Below are 16,993 nucleotides of genomic sequence, written 5' to 3'. Positions count from 1 at the left end.
AAGATTGTGGGATTGCTTTATCATATCTTGAATGCGGGATAAAAATTAAAATTAAGAAAATTAATATGCAGTTAATATTATAGGCTTACATTAACTTTTATTCAATGTGAGCTAAAAAGTAAAATATAAATTATAAAAATTAATTTAGTCACACAGCCAGTATTAAACAATTTAAATAAAAAAATTATTTTCTTTTCTAAATTATAAAAATTAATTTAGTCACACAGCCAGTATTAAACAATTTAAATAAAAAAATTATTTTCTTTTCGAAGGAATGAATTAAAGGAATATTTTTGTGGATATTTTGAATCGAAAGTAGGGTGAATATTTTTGATCCAAAAAATTTAGTAAACTGTTTTCAAATACATTTTAGACAAAATTTTTGGATGGAAAATTTTTAGCGAAAATTTTGGGGGGAAACTTTAAAGGGAGAAATTTTAGCGAAAATATAGGGGGGGAACTTTAGAGGGAAAGCTTTTAGCGAATTTTTTTTTTTTTGCCGGGGGGGGATTTTAGAGGGAAATTTTCAATCTTTAAGCTATATATTGTCATTGGGAAAGTCATTCAACATATTTTGTTTGAAAGCCATGGATTCTTTTGATAGTGAAGATTTTCTTTCTACAACATCAACATCCTTTTCACACAAAAACTCTATTCATATTGATGAATATAAAAGGAATTTTCTCACTATGAATAGAGAGTAAAATTTTCCACTTGGTCCTAATCTTAAGAATGATGAGAGGAGCATTGATGAAGGGAAGAAAAATTATTTTTTTTCTAAATCTAGAGTCAATTATTCCACTTATGCCTAATCCTAAGGATTATGAGAGCACTAGTGATGAACGGCATGCTGAAGAATTCCCAGAGTCAAAATTTCCACTTAGTCCTAATCATAAGGATTATGAGAGCACCACTGATGAAGGGGGGGGGTGAAGAATTTCTAGAGTCAAATTTTCCACTTTGTCTTAATCCTAAGGATAATGAGAGAACCACTGATGAAAGGGGGTATGAAGAATTTGTAGAGTCAAATTTTCCACTTCGTCTTAATCTTAAGGATTATAAGAGAACCAGTGATGAAAGGGGGGATGAAGAAATTCCAATAAATAGAGATTCAAAGATTTCACTTAGTCCTAATCCTAAGGATTATTAGAGGAAAAATGAGGAAGGGGAGGGGAGGATGAAGAATTTCCAACGAATAGAGATTCAAAGCTTCCACCTAGTTTTAATCCCAGGGATTATGAGAGAAGCAATGATGAAGGAGAGGATGAAGAATTTCCATTAAATAGAGATTTAGTGTTTCCACTCAGTGCTAATCCTAAGGATTATGAGAGCACCACGGATGAAGGGGAGGATGAAGAATTGAATCCTCCAAGGGAATATTTCAAAAGCATGGATGAAGATGGTGAATATTTTTGTCCGAGTCAAGATTTGAAAAGTGCAGATGATGGTAGTGAAGAATTTTCTTCAAGTGAGGATGGTAATGAATATTTTCCAAGAAATGATGGTGATGAATTTCCTAACTATGTTCAGAATTATCATAGTGAGGATAATATTCCTCCTAATGGTGATGAAAATGCTTCTACAGAGGATAATGAAATGATGAAGATGTTGCAAGCCAATATCTTATCTCGGAGTAGGAATAGACCTTTTCATACCAATCCAAAATATTTCAGTTATACAAGTCCTAGGATAGCATATCGCACAAGCAGAAGTTCTATTAGTGATATGATTTCAAGTGAATGTTGTCGAAAGGATTTCTTGAAACGTATGGATTTTGAGTTTGGTATGGAGAAAAGGAAAAGATATTTGTCAATGAATAAAAGCATAAAAAATTCAAATTTAGTGGCTTTCTTTTCTTCAATCGATGATACCCTGATGGAAAATATGTTTTGTTCAGAGTGAATCTTGGTGAAAACACTAGCAGGATATGATTATCATGTTAGGAATGTATTTATATGTAGAAAGGCTTTCAAAATGTTTCATTCAATTGGTAATTTTAATTTGTCAATAATCCAAGAAAGACTGGAAAAGGATCCCACATATTATTCAAAAGTACATTATAAACGAGAGGTTGGGTTGTTAGAAAATACTGTAATGTCATGGCTAAAAGACTTCCTTTCAAAATATGGAGAGTGTATGCCAAATAAAGACACAATACATATTTCAGATAATTTCTCGAGACAAGAAATCTACAACTTATACAAAGAATATGAAGAAGGTGTTGAAGGAGTTGGTAATTTTATTACATATTTGTATTTTACAAGGATATGGAAGAACGAATTCAACAATGTTCATATTCCTAAGAAGCCAGGGATGGGGGTTTGTAGTACATGTACTTCTCTTCAAGAAAAAAGGGATAAATGTCAAGGGGCGGAAAGAGGTATGCATTCATAACATTATTTTTAAAAATTAGATAGTTATCAACTATGAAAATATATTTATTAATAGGTTTCTTTTATTTTGTGTGCAGATTCCACTGTCAAAGCACTTCAAGAGCATTGCAATTAACAAACAAGTGAAAGGAAAATTTTGTATAAACATTTAAAGAAGTGTCATGATAATCCAAATAAATATTTGTGTTTGATAATTGATGGTATGTACCAAGAGAAAACACTTTGCGACATTCTGTCCACACACCAAAATATTTACAGGAGGAAAATTTTATTCAGTTTTCACTTGGTTGGTTGTATGGTATTTAATGGGAAGATGTTGCGAAGGGTTTACTTAACAACTCCAAATATTCATAATGATGCAAATCTGACCATAAATATAATCCATGATGTGGTTTCTCATTGGTCTGGTATTCTTCCTAAATTTTTCTATCTGCAATTAGACAACACAAGCTGTGAAAACAAAAATCAAGATATTTTTGGGTACCTAAACATGCTCGTTGAATTGGGAATTCTTAAAAAAGGTAAAGGTTGGTTTCCTTCTTGTTGGGCATACTCATGACCATATTGATCAGATGTTCAGTCATTTTTCAGTAACATTAAGAAGGAAAGATGTTGGGAGTCGGCCATCATTAATTGAATGTATTGAGAAACCATACATTTGAGAGCTTGTTTTTCATGTGTTGGAAGAAACTATTGACATGTGAAGGTTTATTCGGGGATCACATGGTGAGGAGAAATGCATTGAACAACTTAATGACATGAGCTTCTAGAATCAGTTTCCTATCAAAAAAATTGATGGAAAACACTTATATGGGGCAAGTAATATTCAATTGTTGCAGAATGAGGGTCATCATTAGGTTTAGAATTTTTGAATTTCATTCCATAACATCCAATATTTTCATCAAAGATATTGTTTTTACAATCAGTTGTTGAACTGCATAATGCATGAAGGCATAAGAGAGATATTAATTCTTTTGAATGCCTTGAAGAAATAAAAATATGTATTAGAGATACATATGAGTACTTTGATGTTGTTGATTCAGTTTGGTGGGAGTCTTTTTTCAATAATCAAAGTGATATGATTTCAAGATCAATAAATGAAGATACACTTTTGAAGACTCCATTTATTTGGCCACAAAATATGCCAAATGAACATGAGGAAAGACACATTATTGAACAACAACAATCTCAAGGTATTATTAATTCTCCATAGGTAGAGGAAAGAGAAATCTATATTGGTTCTAGAAGATCATGTGCACAACATGAAGCCATGGAAGACCTTTACAAGGGTTCTATGCAGGATGTTAAGGAGGGTTGCATGATAGCAGTGTTAGCAGATGGAGATCCACTTGGCTATCCATTATGGGTTTCCAAAGTTATAAAGGTCATTAAAGAAAATGAAAATATTACAATTGTTGAAGTACATTGGTATGACAAAAATACACACCCATTCAATGGTGTGTACAAGCCAGTGATGGTAGTTGATAAACGAATTGACGAAAAGAGAAAAAGAAAGCGTACAAATATAAATCGTCATCGCACATACCTATTAAAAATGGAGGATGTTGACATACTTGTGTATGACTTCAATTTAACAAAGATAGGAACTATTTGCTTGAAGACCATAGAAATTTCGAGAAAAATTTCTACCAAAAGAAATGGTGTTGAGTTTGGAGTCTGCAAAACCTAGTTGTAGATCTAGAAGACTTTTGAAACCTAAAATGGTGGGCATGAATGTTGACTCAGATGGAGCACTAGCTGATGAAAGAGAAGAATATGGATCATCTTCATCTACATCCAGTGGTTCATCTAAATATGTAGATTGTAATGGTGTACCCAAGCCTATGAGTGATTTTGAATAAATGTCTAAGATATTTAATCTAAACGATGTTTGCATGGTAACCTAAAACAAATATTTTGACTTCCATATGATACTACATGAAGTTATGAGTCATTTCTATGTTTGTTGGATTATATGTTTTAATTATGAAGAATTCATCTCTTTAGAATATCCACAATGCAACAATGAATTACATAAATAATGTATGTTATATTCAATCTACCAAAGTTGATATTTTGATTAAAAGTGAAAAAATATTAGAAAATAATGTTGAATTTTTAAGTTACACAATGATATTTCCATGATATCATTTATTGTTATCATCTGTTCATATTTTGATTAAAAGTAAAAAGGAAAAATGAATGTTTAATTTTTAAATTATACAATGATATTGCCATTATATTATCTATTGTTATCATTTGTTCATGTTTTGGTTAAAAGTAAAAAAGTACTAGAAGATTATGTTCAATTTTAAAATTATAAAGTGATATTTTCATGATATTATTTATTATTATCATTTGTTAATATTTTGTTTAAAAGTAAAAAAATATTAGAAATTAATGTTCAGTTTTTAAATTATAAAATGATATTGCCATAATATTATTTATTGTTATCATTTGGTGTAAGATACTTTTAAAAATGTTGAAAATTTAATACGTCATTAAAAGGGGGCACTTCGTTTTGATGGTTGATTTTTAGATTTTGTCGCAATAAGATAAGTTGTCTTAGGCTAAGATTTGAAAAGAGCTATACTTTTAGCCTTCAAAATAAAAATTACTCTTGGAATAATGAATCTTTCATTTACTTGTTCAGTTTTAAAAAATGTTGTAGTCATATAATTTGTCCATAATTTCATGGTTCAAATATGTTAAAAACTTAAGGTTTTCAATTCCATGGTTGAAAACTTGTCAAAATATTAAGGTTTTTCTGAGTTATGATATTTTAACTTTAATGCTCTCATTGAAAATGATACAATTTTAGTGTTTTTTAGAGTAAAAATATTTTATCTTTAACAAGATGGATGAAAATTGTTGGAATTAGAAGCCTTTGAGACATGATAGTTCTTATTTAACATCATGTTTGAAAAATGTTCGAATTTTACGGTTTTTCAAAGTCCTAATATTCTATCTTTAATTACAATGCTAAAAAGTGTCAAAATTATAACCCATTATTTTTCTAGTATCAACACTTTTTGTTCCAAGAGTGTTTTTTCAATCCCTTTTGCAAAAAAAAATGGTTTTTAATAAAATGCTGAAAATTTACCCTAAAAAAACATCATTCTAGAGTACACAGTTTTCGTTTTTGGGTTTTTTTTTCATGTTCTTTTACAAATTTTTGGCTAGAGTTCTCATTTTGAGATAATAGTTCTCATTTGATAGGTAACATTATTTTATTATTGTATAGATGATTCCTACAACATCTCTTCTTAGCCATTATGAGGCCCAATCATAGATCGGAGGCTCTATTGAGCATATGCCCCTCTCATTGGTTTTACTGTGCTTTCTTTCAATCTATCATTCCTCTTGCTAGTTCTGATGCTTAGGAAATGGACTAGAGTTCAAAGAGGACTAGCCTACTATCAGAAGTAAGGCCACTTTAGAGCTCAGACTCAGGATGATATCTCAGATGCATGCTATAGGGAGTTGACCCCTTATCAAATTAAAGAAAAAAGCACTTAGATTGAATGAGAGCTCTCTAGCCATCAACGAAATCACATAGAAACTTAGGTGCTAGGTGAGGTGAAAATTTTGGTTCATGGTGTTGGTCATACAAGGGGTAGACACAATATATACATGTATATAGTGGACATCTACTAGAAACTCAAATTCCTCTTGGGAAGATTGTTGGTAGATCACAATGAGCTCAAGAACCTTGTCATCCTATCATTGAATCATATGCAACATTGCTTGATGGCAATGGACTATAGGCTTGCAGGAATTGAATGATAATTAGGACTTCCTCTTGATCCTAGAGGAAACAAGGAACCCATATATATCAAGAGCATATAGTTTGAAAAATACGGATGCATGTGTATTTTCATCTTTACTTTTTATTTTCTTTTATGTTCTCTTGTTTTAACACCATGTCAAATAAATGTTGCTATGATCGATTAGATAATCTAGCTATTTTGTATTTTGAAGTAGAAAACTCCTTTATGCTTTTTAATATTTTGGAACAATTGAAATTCTGTGTATAGTCTAGTTTTCATAGTGACACGCTAACAAAGACTTCCTCTGATTATAATGTAAATATATATGAAGAGGAAATACAAATCTTTACCCCAAAAAATAAAAACTACTTTCAAAATCAAAATATTAATAAATAAAGGAGGCTCAAGAATTTTAACAACATGATATTCAACATGTTGGCCAAAATTACCTATTAAATAATATTGTGTGTAGTTTTTTTTGGCTTGATCCATGGGGGATTTGGTGGGGATTTGAACCTTGAATTTCATGCTTTACATAATATTTCATAACATATCGATCACCATTTGAACATACCCCCATGAGATGAATATATAATTTTCAATGGAATTAACGATAATAGTGATAATTATTATCATTATTTTTGAAATATTTGGGAGGGAGATGGAGGGTGACTAAGTCTATAATAGTGGTTGGTGAAAAAGTACTTAGTGAAATATAAATATTTTATGATCTGCTAAGCTTGAGTCCCTGATGATGAGTGGTGAGACCACATGAAACGTTGGGCACATTAAAGATACACAAGGGCAATTCTAAATTCTATGGCGAATTTTCTAGAATTTTATCACTCTAACACCTAGATGAACCACATCACCCCTATCACATGGCCCATAGGTAAACTCAATGGATTTGAATCTGAAATCTTGTGGTACATAATATTTCGTTTTCATGGCCATCACCAATTGAGATGCCTAAAAGGGTGATTTAAGAGTTCATTAGTATTACAATAAAACCATAAATTAACTTTCAAAATATATATCCTTGTAGATTAAATTTATCACATCAAATTCCATAATAATTTATTTTAAAGGGAAATCATCCTATCTCTCAGCCTGAGGTTGAAGGTCAATACAACAATATTTAAAATTTCATTATTTTGAGACATCTTTGTGTGAGAGAGAGGCCCTTCCCCAAGGCCCCTTTCTTAGGGTGGTGCACTCCTACTCATCACCAAGGCACTGCACACACCCACCTCCAAAGTTATATCGTGTAAGAAGGGATAGGAAGTTGCCTCCCTGGCTCTCATACACCCATGTATCAGATTGATATTGCATCCTAAAGTACTTGTGCATAAGAACAACCTCCTCATGTGTACATCAAAGCTCCTCAAGCTTGTCCTTCATCAACTAAAAGTCATATATGACCATAGCATACCTGCAAAAGTCCAAAATGCCAACAGGATTTCTACCTACATAACTTTACCCAACCAATGGTTTACAAGTACTCGGACCTCCCCTCTCATTAGCAACTCCATGGTGAAGTCTCTCTGTAGAAGATGTACCTGTCATTTTCCCCAAGATGGGTGCAACTGTCTTTCTACATCAATCCTTCTTCCTAGCTCTCACAATAAAGTCAATCATCCACTTCTCTTCGTTTCTAGTCATGCATCCAAATTCTTTTTGTTTCACATAGTCATGTTTCCCATGTGGTCCCTTTGGATACAGAGTCATCGAAGGATTTATCCTTGGTCTATATCCCAAGTGACTCTTCCTTGTCATCAGAACAATCATGGTCTATCCTTGAGCTATAATCAAGATTGTGTCATGGTCGACCATCGGTATGGCTTTTGCAGCTATTAAGAAGTCTTGCCCCATCACTATAGTGTGATCATCAATATCGACCACCCTGAAATCCAAACTTCCAAACCATGAACCCACTCTCACTTGTGTGTTCCTAAAAACACCTACCACAACATTCATCGTAGAGTTTATAGCTTTGGACGCACTCAACTCTCTTTCCACTTCTTCTTTCTTCCCAAAATATGTTGTTTCTTTCCTGCTAATAATTAGGAGCATGCAAATAACATCAATCATGGGAGAACATGCTCCTCCACATTAGAAAAACATACTGAGAAGACAAAACACCACATATGCATTGAAGAGGCCTAGGTCATTGCAAGTATTGATCATTTCCATCACCAGAAGTTTAAGGAAGCGTTAGAGATCGAAAGGAGGCCTAGTAATTTGAATTGAGATGATGGGTGGAATATTAACAGTTGTTGGATCCCTCCCATCTCTTCTTAGTTTCTATTTTTAGGGTTTTTCCTTTTTCATGTTTTTCCTCCCTTCCTGGTTTTTATCTTGGTTTCCTTCTTTTCCAACATTTGTTTCTTTCTTTATTTGAATTCTTGATATAATCCTTTGATTTATTTATATTATTTTTATTTCTTCATCCACATTTCTTTCCCTCTATATCAATTATTGATCTGTCTTTTAATTTTCGATTCTCATTTTAGCTAGTTCCTTTCTATATTATATTTCTTTGTCTTTAATAATTATAGTATCTATAATAATTAGCGTAACAAAATTAATCAATTATTTAATTAATATAATATAATTAATTATAATTTTAAATTTTGACCCTAATATCGATTTATCTATCATTTAATTAGGGCTTCCTTCCCCTATTCCTTTGGTTTAATTTGACCCTAATTATTTTTCTTTTCTTCTTTCTGATTGAATTTTTTACTATTTTTACTATTCTTTTTATTTGAATCAATCTAGTCATTTTAATCTATCCGTTACAATTTAATTTATCCTCTAAACTCCCTCTAATTATTACATTTTTTGGACTTTTTAATTGAATTATTCTCCAATTACTTATTTATTTAATTTTTTAATTTATTTATTTCATTCAAACTAGTCATTTGAATCTAACTGTTCGATTTATTAATCTGGTGCCCATATCTTATTCTTAATCTTTTCCTAATGATGAACCATAATGGATGGTTTGAAGCATGTCGACAAAATTTTTGCAATGTGACTTCTACCAAAAGATGTCTGAAAATCAAGATATGGATCATATAAGTCTAAATTTAGAAATTTCATTATTATTACAAAAAAGACCATAAAATTAACTATAAAATATCTATTCTTTTAGATTAAGTTTATCATTTCAAATTCCAAATATTAACTAATTACATGTTAATTCTTTTTCAAGGGAAATCATGTCTCTCTTAGAGCTTGGGTGAGAGTGAGGGTCAATACAATACTATTCATTAGCCATTAGATTAATATTTTTTTATCATCATGTGACTAGTAGGGAATTGAATCTGGGTAAGGGAAATAACAACCATTTTATCTATCCACTCAAAATAACCTTAATTGACGAAATAATTACATAAAATATCATAATATATTTATAAATAATTTATTTATTTAAAAAAATTAATATAAATTGCATTAAATTAGACAAAAAAATTTCTTAAAATTATTATTATTTCATTACCATAAATAAATAAATAATAATTCCCATTATAATTATTTACCATTTTCAAATTGAAAGTACAAAAGTGGTTTATAATTAGTTAGGAAGTTGATGTTCTATTTTTATTATCCATGCCTATATTGCATTGAGTTTCTCGTCAAAGTCATATTATTTTGGGGTTGACTTAAAATTGTTATCAAGTTTTTATAGTTTAACTTTGAATATTAAAATTTATTATTTTTTGACATTATTTCAATTTATTTTTCTGTAATTTGATTGGCTATGAAAATGGCCATGTTATTGCTCAATGCATGGATTAATGAGCCAAAAATACACATGTCCCATCATAAAATATGGTCCATTAAATTTATTTGACCTCTTTTTTTTGTAATTAACCATTAAAAAAATCTATTGACACAAATTCCAATTAGATAGGTCAAAAATTTAATTATGAAATATCTAAATTTATATAAAATTTAATTATTAAATACAAGTAAAACTTAATAACATCTTACAATAAATATTAAAAAATTAAAAAATTATATAGAATGTTAGTTACATAAAGATTTCTTTGTGGTAAACCCATAAATTCATATACATGCATGGAACCATGACCTATTGGCCACTATATTAAGTGTTTCTATCCTATTACAATTAACTATATGTTTTTACTTATTATATTTTCTTAAATTAAAAATTGTTTTCCTTAATTATAATATTTTCATAATTATTTATTTTTGTTTGTAAATTAAACATGCATTTTTTTAAATTTTTTGTTTTTATATAATATTCAACTACAATTAATTAATGTTTCCATATGTTTCAACCAATTAAAAATTTATAATTTAATTTTTTTTAAATAAAAAAATTGTTTTCTTTAACTAAAATATTTTCATAATTATTTAATTTTGCAAAATAATATGATAAGCTATAAAATATCTAATATATTTATAAAAAACAACTATAGTTATTGAAAATGTTCATGGAAATAGAATTTTATACTTCATGATAAGGACTAATAAAACATTATTATGGTTGTTGGGTAGGATTAGATTCTCCACTACACAATGCAAAATTACAAATAACAAAATATCTTAATTTACAAAGTAAAATATAAATAGACCAGATTCCAAAATAACGAAATATCTCAATTTATGAATCAGTAAAATCTAAATAGTCCATATTACAAACCTTAACAATAATTTGAATTCAATATTTTTACTTTAATGTAACTATATTTAAACTAAGCAGCACGGAGAAGCCACAATGTAGCACTTGTTTATAAACATTCTAAGATTTTAGGAACATATTTGACAATGTCCATATATGATCATAAGTATTCTATCTACATATCAATGGTCTCTTGATAATAAGGATGAAAAACACAATGTACATATGCATAGTCTGCACATAGATTAACATTGGCTAATTCATATTCTTTATATTTTTATTCATTTATTTATTTTCAATGTTTAAAGTTAAATTTAAAAATCAAAATATTAATTTTTGAAAGTGTGAATTTTGAATGAATTTTAATTTGGAAAAATGTAAATTTTGATTATATATATATATATATATATATTTTCTAGAAATCAGTGACTATTTTTTTGGAATAGTTGTATTAGGTAGATTTATTCAAAAGGATGACTTATTGCCAGTTCAGTTTTTAGAATAGTTGTACTAAGCAAATTTACTCAAAAAAATCACTTTGACTCAACCACATTCCTTGATCCCAATAGGGTCAAAAGAATTAAATCCATATCCTGTCAATAACAAAATGTCTTAATAACTAAAACTGAACCAACTAAACTAACTCTCAACACTTTTTAGTTACAATGGTTAATTTCAAAAATATTAATTTTAATTTTAAAATTATAAATTTAATTTTAATAATGATAATTTTAATTTTTCCGTTAAGAGTTTTGATGAAAAAGTTTCCCCTTACTCCATTCGTACCTCTTTTATATGTTTGGATAATGCACACATAAATGATTTACTTATTGTTCATCTCTATTGTGCATATATTGTATACGTTATATATCAGGTTGAGCAATACTAGTTTCTCTTTATTCCATTGTCTATGCAAGAGGAATTCTAACTTGAAGATTCTTCCGACCACCATTCATTATGCTTTAGTTATTGTTTAATTTTTGTTGAATATACAAAGAATAGAAACTATATATTTTGGTTTTGATAATATGAATATACTAAACTTGCTGTTGACACATTCTAGTTTCTCTTTATTCCATTATCTATGAAAAGTTTTTTTTTCACTCGTTCTAATTTCTTTTTATTTTATTATTTAAGGAAAGCTTTTATTACAAATTATAGCCTTTAAGAGGAGTCCTAATTTTAAGATTCTCCGTCAGTGTTATTAGTATTTATTAGTACTATTTAAAGTAGTTTACCAAAGCTATAAATTCATCTAGAAAATAGTGGAAATTTGAACATGATTTTTGCTAAAATTTAGTATAAATTTTGGGAAATCTAGGTTAAATTTGTTAAACTTTAGGATTTTGGGTGTCGTGGGATTTTCGATGGTATCGAATCCATTTCCACCATAAAAAAAACAATTCAAACTCTCATATGATCATAATTTTTGAAAAATAAAATCGTCGAATTTTAGTAAAAAATGACTTTCCAGATGAATTTGTATCCTTGATAGACAACACCATTATCATTTATTATTTTTTTAGATTTTTGTTGAATATACTAATTTAATTGTGTAAACACTCGAGCTTCTATTGTTTAACTTAAAGACTAGACATTTTTGTTTTGAAATGGTAAATATACTAAACATGCTATTTTTGTATGTCCATATATAATGGATGATGATATGCATTTCCTAATATATCATTATTGAAGAGTTGGAATCAATTAATCTAAAATAAATAATGATGACAATCATTGTAATATTGGCAGTATTCCCATAAGAACAAAACATGATCTCAATGAGATAGTGGATTCTAATAACTTCATTAGTTCAATGGCACTGCAACTTATATATTGTGGAAAAATTATTAAAAAAAACTCACATATTAATCAAGGACAAGAGAGGGAAATTGGTTTTCAATAACATTTCCTATAAAGCATAGTTTTTAATGTCACTCTTAAGACCACTACCGAGGAATGTTGCAACAATAAAACTGATATTTTCTGTTGTTTTGTTGACTTTAGAAAATATTTCGACATAGTTCTTCGGGAAACATTATGGAAAAGACTTGATATGATAATGGTTCCTCTCAAGCTAAACGTTGTTGTTACTGACCACTGAAGGCTAGTCTCAATAGTTTAAATGAAACATTGGTGTTAAGCAAGGATTTCACCTATCCCCTACCCTTTTTGGAATTTACATCAACAAGCTTTAAGAGTGTTTAGAAAATGTTGGTTGTGATGGATCCAAGATCACTCATATAGTCATTACCCTTCTCCTTTATGTTGACGATATCGTTCTTCTTGCCAAAATCCCTGATGATGATAACAAGTAGCCTAGAACCCTCCATGATTATTGCTCCAAGGTAGGTATGATTACTAATACTCACAAGAATAAAGTCATGATAATTAAATCCAAAAATGTAAACTATGATAATCTCATTTATGATAACAATTACTTGGAGAAGGTTTCTTCATACAAATATTTAGGTATTGATATTCACAATGAGGTCAACTAGAACTATAGCATTAAGAAAAGGATCATAGGAGTTTGGAAAGCTTACTATAAGATCGAAAAGAATTGTAAGTCAATTGATCTTTATATTTGGAGTAAAAAACAGTTCCTCTTCGAGACTCTCATCACCCCTATTATTTTATATGGATGTGAGATGTGGGGCTATAATATATCTAGAGAGTCATGGAGAAAGATTGAAATGATGCAAAATAAATTTATAACCTACAACCTCAATATTAAAGGTGATACTCCCTACCCTATTCTCTTGATTGAAGCTAGCATTTCCCTCATTGAAATCATGGTTATGTTTAGGTATCTGATGTATAAAAAGAAGTTGTATACATGGAAGTTGGGAGGCTCACCAAAATTACTTCTAACTCTAGTCAAAACCCCCATCTTTGGCTCAAGCGAGGTTGGAATAAGGATGCAAAGTCTTGGCTTGACCATTAGGGGATAAACGAGGAGATCATATGGGAGAATGAAGATAATATGAAAAATACCATTACTTCCAAATTTAAGGATAAGTTATGGAGTGCTAAGATGTTAAAGGGGAAAATGAAGCTAAGGTATTACAAGGAGGTGATAAACCCCACCCTTGCGAACTAGAATCACCTTTATGTCTTGACCAGTGCTAAGAAGAAAAAGAACATTGCAAAGATAAGAACTAATTCCCATGAGATTTGAAGTGAAACCACGCGTTGGTTTATTCCCAAAACATCTTGGGTTCAAAAAACCTGTCTCCTCTGCAATATTAAGAGAGTCGAAGATGAAAAACACTTTCTTTTGGATTGCTCGGCCTTTACTCACATTCGTCCCTCTTTTCAAAACATTTTCCACACTAGCAACCTTCTTGACTTGTTTAATCAACAAAACTACAATGACCTCGTAATGCTTCTCTCCCTTCTTTTTGATATTAGAAATACAATATTAACTAATCTGTTATGAAACCAACTCACAAAAATATAGAAAAGAGAGATCAACACCTTAGAATTCAGCCTCTTCGAGGGGGCAACGTCCTTTACATTACACAAATGAGCAATTCTTGGACGATTCAAATGACAAAACCTCCTCTCTATATATAGGAGTCTAAGGAGTCACAATATAACCCAGCCGACCTAACAATAATAAGATAAAGCCACAAAAATAACAATAGAGGGATTCTATGGGGCACAATAATAACAATATGGGGACAACAAGTGCACAAAAATATTAATAAGGGATACAACTACAATAGTAATGGGGTAATCACTAGTATTATAGGGACCCAACATGCCCCTCTCCTTCAAAAAAGTGTTGTCCTCAATTCTTGAGTAGTTTTGGGTGCTTCTGTATAAAATTCTCATCCTCCCACGTGGAATCTTCAGCGGATAAGTTCTTCCACTTGATAAGATACTCTGAAATTGATCGATTTCGTAACTATCGAGTTCCTGTTTCTGTGACTGCTTATGGTTCCAATATAAGTTTTCCTTCCTCGTCAAGTTCTGGCAATATTGTTTGAACTGGGAGCTTGTCACTTATAACCTTCTTTAAACATGAAACATGGAAAAATGGGTGCAATCGAGAAGCTGCAGGAAGCTCCAATTTGTATGCCATAGTACCAATCTTTTTGAACACCTTGTACGGACGATAATACTTTGGTGATAATTTATTATCCTTCTTATCTTGCTTGAGGGACATTTTATTATATGGTTGTAGCCGTAGGAATACCCAATCACCTACATCAATACTTCTTTCATTGCGATGTTGATCTGCCTGTTGTTTCATTCTATTTTATGCCAACACGAGGTTATCCTTTAAGAGTTGGAGGACTTGTTGTTGATGTTCGATGTGATGTTCCACTACTTGAACCTTAGAATTTTCTCTTAAATATGATGTGATGGATGGTGGCTGATATCCATAAAGTGCCATAAATGGGGTCATTTTTGTTGCTGTATGGAAGGAAGTGTTATATCACCATTCATCCAGAGGCAACCATTTGACCCATTGTGTCTGTTTATCATATACAAAGCAACGAAGATATCCTTCCAAACATTTGTTTACTATCTCAGTTTGCCCATTAGATTGAGGATGATAAGATGAGCTATGAGCTAACTGAGTACCAAGACAAGAAAATAATTCTGTCCAAAAATTTCCTGTGAAAATGGGATCTCTGTCACTTACAATAATTTTTGGGTTTCCATGTAGCTTTTGAATTGTTTCCATAAATGTAGTAGAAACTGTACTGGCTTTAAATGGATGTGATAATGCACAAAAGTGTGCATACTTGGTAAGTCTATCAACTACCACCATGATTACACTCTTTCCCTCAGACTTGGGTAAACCTGTGATAAAATCCATTGAAACCTCCTCCCAACATTGGCTTGGAATGGATAAAGGTTGTAATAGACCCAGTGTCTTAATTGTTTCAACTTTATTTTTTTGGAAAACCAAACAATCCGCCACAAATTTTTGAATATTTGATTTAAGGCCCTCCCAAAAAAATTCCTTCCTAACCCTGTGGTAGGTATTTAAAAATCCTGAGTACCCTCCTAAGGGAGAAGTGTGTAATTCCATAAGAATATTTTGTTTTAGTTGGGAATTATTACAGAGGTATAAGAAATCTTTGTACCATAACGAATCATTTTTCCAGCTAAATGTATCAGACGTACTAGAGTCTTGTTGTAACTTTCGAATAAGTGCCCACACTTCTTCGTCATTCTTCCATTCCTCCCTTTCTTTGTTTATCTAATTTGATTGGATAATAGAAATGGCGCACAACAATGCTTCCACATCCTCATCCTTTCTTGAGAGTGCATCTGCCACCACATTTTACTTCCCTTTTTTGTAGATGATTTCAAAGTCATAACCCAACATCTTTGTGACCCACTTTTGTTGCTCTTCAGAGGATAATCTGTGGTCTAAAAAGTATTTAAGGCTATCATGGTCCGTTTTTACCTTGAAGTGTCTTCCCATTAGGTAGGGTTGCCATTTCTTAAGTGCATGGAGTATTGCCAACATTTCCTTCTCATAAATAGCTTTGTGTAAAAACTTTCCCTTGATTGGACGACTTTCAAAAGCAATGGGTCTTTCATCTTTCATTAAAATAGCACCAATTTCATTTCCTGAAGCATCACATTCCACAATAAAGGTTTTTGTGAAGTCTGGTGTAGCTAAGACTGGTTCTTGGCACATTGCCTCTTTAAGATGCTCGAAGGCCTTTGTTGCTTCTGGCGTCCATGAAAATGCATCTTTCTTCAATAATGTTGTTAGAGGTGCTGCTATTCTCCCATAATTCTTAACAAACTTGTGATAATACCCTGTCAACCTGAGAAATCGTCGCAGATGCTTTATGGATGTGGGGATTTTCCATTCCTTAATGGCTTTAATTTTGATAAGGTTTACCTCAACTCCTTCATGAGATACAATATGACCTAGATATTCCACCTCTTGTACTCCAAAGAAACATTTGGATCTTTTTGCATATAGTTGTTTTTCCTCCAATAGTTTTAGCACCATGTCAACATTTTCTACATGATTCTTCCAAGACTTGTTTTAGATTAGTATATCATCAAAAAATACTAACACAAATTTTCTAAGGAATGGTTTGAAAATGGAATTCATCAAACCTTGAAATGTTGAAGGTGCATTGGTAAGGCCAAAAGGCATGACCAAAATTCATAATGACCCTCATGAGTTCTAA

This window comes from Pinus tabuliformis, chromosome 2_2 (assembly GCF_031772625.1).
Source record: "Pinus tabuliformis cultivar Carrire ecotype Pingquan chromosome 2_2, CPIR1, whole genome shotgun sequence".
NCBI lineage: Eukaryota > Viridiplantae > Streptophyta > Pinopsida > Pinales > Pinaceae > Pinus > Pinus tabuliformis.
Note: the sequence above shows the minus strand (reverse complement) of the source record.